Source organism: Alexandromys fortis, unplaced genomic scaffold (assembly GCF_014885135.2).
Source record: "Alexandromys fortis isolate MF-2015 unplaced genomic scaffold, M_Fortis_MF-2015_v1.1 scaffold_2_26212498_36691700, whole genome shotgun sequence".
Classification (NCBI taxonomy): domain Eukaryota; kingdom Metazoa; phylum Chordata; class Mammalia; order Rodentia; family Cricetidae; genus Alexandromys; species Alexandromys fortis.
The window spans coordinates 3,719,019-3,722,934 of record NW_026067931.1 but is presented as its reverse complement, the minus strand read 5'-3'; the positions used below and the strand labels follow the sequence as shown (position 1 = coordinate 3,722,934).

The 3,916-nt window shown below is 44.2% G+C and overlaps 1 non-coding gene across 1 annotated transcript; it reads left to right on the top strand.

The window, feature by feature from the left end:
- The first annotated feature begins 2,000 nt into the window (after positions 1 to 2,000).
- LOC126503685 (U1 spliceosomal RNA) lies at positions 2,001 to 2,163 on the top strand. Its single transcript, XR_007592362.1, has one exon. It is a non-coding gene; the product is annotated as a U1 spliceosomal RNA (small nuclear RNA).
- The last annotated feature ends 1,753 nt before the right edge of the window (positions 2,164 to 3,916 follow it).

Below are 3,916 nucleotides of genomic sequence, written 5' to 3'. Positions count from 1 at the left end.
GTGGGGGCGGGCTTTGAGGTCTCTTGCTCAAGTTTCCCTCAGTGTGATTGCCAGTTGACTTCCTGTTGCCTGCCTATGCTCCAGCTCCAGCACCATGTCTGCCTGTACATTGCCATGTTACCCATGAATTTTCTCTTCATGCTGATAATAGGCTAAACCTCTGAAACTATAAGTAGGCCCCCTCAGTTATATGTTTTCCTTTTAAGAGTTTCCATGGTCATGGTGTTTTTTTTCACAGCAATAGAAAACTAACTAAGATGAGTGGAGGTGGGGGGGGCACTTGTTTAAGTCTCAGAATCTGAGGACACTATGTCCTGGCTAGTTTTATGTCAACTTCACACAAGTCTGAGTCATTTGAAAAGATAAAATAGCAGTTGATAAGATGCCTCAATAAGCTTCAGCTGTCAGGTATTTTCTGAATTAGCAATTGATGAGGGAGGGCCCAGCCCATGGTGGGTGGTGCTATCTCTGGACTGGGGTTTCTGGGTTCTATAAGAAAGCAGGCTGAGCAAAGCCATGGGAGTAAGCCCATAAGTACCATCCTTCCACGGTCTCTGTATCAGTTCCTGCCTCCCGGTTCCTGCCCTGTTTGAGTTCCTGTCCTGAGTTCCTTTGATGGTGAACAGTGATGATATGGAAGTGAAGGATAAATATACTTTTTCTTCCTCCACTTGCATTTTGGTCATGGTGTTTCATTGCAGCAACGGAAACCTCAACCAGAGTAAGGTTGGTATCAGGAGTACGGTATTGCTGTGACAGAGCCGACTGTGTTTTGTGGAAGGACCTTGGAACTTCGGGATAGAAAAAACAGTGAGTGTGGAGAGCACAGCAGGATGTTCTTTAGGAGCTTGGAAGGTCAGGATGTTAAAGGCAGCACAGACAATGGAGGCCTGGCTTGTAAAGTTTCAGAGGAAAAAATTAAAGACTATCAGAACCATTCACTATTTTGAATCAAGGTTCTGTTGTTCTGGTTAGCTGGGCCTAAACAATAAGCCATGATTAACAAGAAACCAGAACAACTGAAGTAAAACCTTGCTTTGTTGAGACAATTTTGCTAGCTCCTGGAGCTAAGATTGTAGCAGTGATTAAGAAGAGACCAGCATCACTGAGGTGAAATCTTATGGGAAGCGTTTCCTTAGGATCAGTACACAAACTGTGTTCTAGAAGCAGCTGAGGTTGGTACTGTAAGAGTCACCCAGCTGGTATAGTTTTTGAAGGCATGAAGGGATCATGGAGAAGAGCTGAGGCTTGAAACTATGGATAGGCCAGCAAAGGACATTGGTGAAGGTGTAGCCTTAGTGGCAGTTGAAGACCCAGGGTGGGAAGGCGCCATGCAGAGAGATTGAAGTTTTGCACCATGAAGAGAGCCCAGGAGGCTAATAGTGAAAGTGCAGCTCAGCAGCAGAAGACCCCAGCATTTTGGAGATGCCAGTAACATGGGATGACCATGAAGAACAGCAGCGGTGGTGGAGTGGAGTTTTCCCGACCCTTGAAGACAAACAGTGTGTGCTACAGAGGGTGGAGCTGTAAGAAATGACCCAAGCCCTTTGGAGGAGCCCAGAAGATCATGAGTGAGTCCCAGATATTGGACACTGAGTCAGTTATACTATTGAAATTTGGTTTTGTTTTGTTCACATTGTGACTACGCCCTGATTTTTCCTTCTTGAAGTAAGATAGTACTTAATTTATTTTTGAGCTTACAGGAGCCCACAGTAGAAAGACCTTTAATTTTAAAAGACTTTGGATTTTAAAAGAGATTGGCTATTTTAGGGGGACTGAAATTTTAATGCGTTTGAATTAGTAAAGACAGGTACTTTTGGAGCTATTTATGATTTCAATGTGAGATCTTGGGGATGTATGGAAGAGAAAGGGTGGTGGCTTAATAGTTATTAATTATTGTGCTTGCTAATTTTATTCCAAATTAGCACAAGCTAGTGTCATCTGAAAGGGGGGGGGGCGGACTTCAATTGAGAAAATGCCTCCATAAGATCCATCAGTAAATACTTGCCTGGCAGGGGAGACGCCATGATCATGCAGGTGGTTTTTCCAGGGCAAGGCTCACCCATTGTGCTAAGGTGTGTTGACCCCTGTGATTTCCCTGAATGTGGGAAGCTTGACTGTATAATTGTAGTAGTCAGGGAACTGTGCTCACGCTCTCCCTGTTTGTTGTTTTTTTAAAAAAAGATTTGTAAGTAAGGTGTTTGCTTAATTAGTGATTGATGGGAAGGGTCCAGCCCGTTGTGGGTGGTGCCATCTCTGGGCTGGCATTTCTGGGTTCTAAAAGAAAGCAGGCTGAGTAAAGTTATGGAAGCAAGCCAGGAAGCCACACCCATTCATGGCCTCTGCATCAAATCCTGCTTCCAGGTTTCTGCCCTGTTTGAGTTCCTGTCCTGACTTCCTTCAGTGATGAACAGCGATGTGGAAATGTAAGCCAAATAAACCCGTTCTTCTCCAATTTATTTTTTGGTCATGGCGTTTCACTGCAGCAGTAGAAAACCTAAGACACACGGGAACATGAGGCTATCATGTCCAAAGCCATGTTGCCTCTGGATGCCCAACTGGAGCAGAAAGACAACTCATCATGCCCTAATGTAGGTTTTGTGAGGACCCTGATAGCTGGGGTGCTGTCTGTTCACATGGATGAGGGAATACCCCTTTCTCAGGCTGTGGCTTTACATACTAATCTCTTCTAGAAACGCCCTCATAACCTGACCCCAGATAATGTTTTCTCATCTATTAGAGAACCCTCTGGGCTACAGTTAACAGTCACACCTGGTTTATGCTACTCTCCAAATGCAAACACGTGCCATCTCATAGATTTTCTAGCAAAATTTTGCTTGACTCCATAAATCAAATCCTTTAAATCCAAGTAGATTATTATTATTGCTTTGAAAAATTTAGTTTATAAATAGGGTATCACTGCTGATGCGGCTCTGTAATATTTCAAACCAGAATAAAAATCTTATATTTTCTGATGGCTCACAAATTAGCTTTATAAATCTGTACCCACCTGAAGTTATAACTCTGGAATTTCATTTGTGGGCCTGCCGGCCAATTCTTACTGCATGCTTTGATTTACAAGTCTCTCTTTTATTAATAGTAGTTGTAGCCAAACTGTTTTTTTTTTTAGTATTTTAGAAGTTCAAAAATTAATTTTCATATCCTTAAACAGGTTTACAAATCCTAATATAGATTTACAAGTCCTGAAACAGATTTGAAAATCAAGCTGGTAAATCCTGAATAGAATAACTTGATTTGCAAACCTGGATTCTGCACCTGGCTTTCTAGGAAGGGATTTATAAATCAGGAGCCGAGTACACCCTGGCACGGTGGACTGCTCTCTCTGAGAAGTCCCTCAGTTCACATACCATTGCGCAGGACTGATTTACAGGGCTGCAGCCCCAGGCTGGCAAAGGCTCTTCAGGCTCTGACACACTGGGGCTGCTGAGGGAAAGGGGCCACATCCCTCAGGCTGGCTAAAGCAGCTAAATCAGGAGAAAGACAGTAAGTCATTCATCTTCTTAGTCAGAAGTGGAAAGTGCAGGCTCTGGGTCCTCCCCCGGTGAAGCAGAGAGACGGGAGCAAGGCACAGGGGAGCTGCTAGTGGCTGCGGATGCGAAGGCAGCACTCAGGCCGTGCCAAAGCCCAGGTCAAGGGAAGAGAGTACATCATTCTTTAGGTAACACGGAGGAGGGACACCCATCCCCTGTTCCATGATGCTGACTCTGAGAGACGTCCTAAGGAAGAAACACAGCCAGCTGGTGGGGTGGTTGGTTATTCCAGGGCAGGTGATCATAGAGCCAAGGAAGAGAGCACTTGTGTCTCCTACGTTCACATCTGTAATATTTGCATGACTTTGTCATTGATCCTAGGCTAATCGCACAATTGAGGAAGCATCAGAAAGGTTTTATCAGTA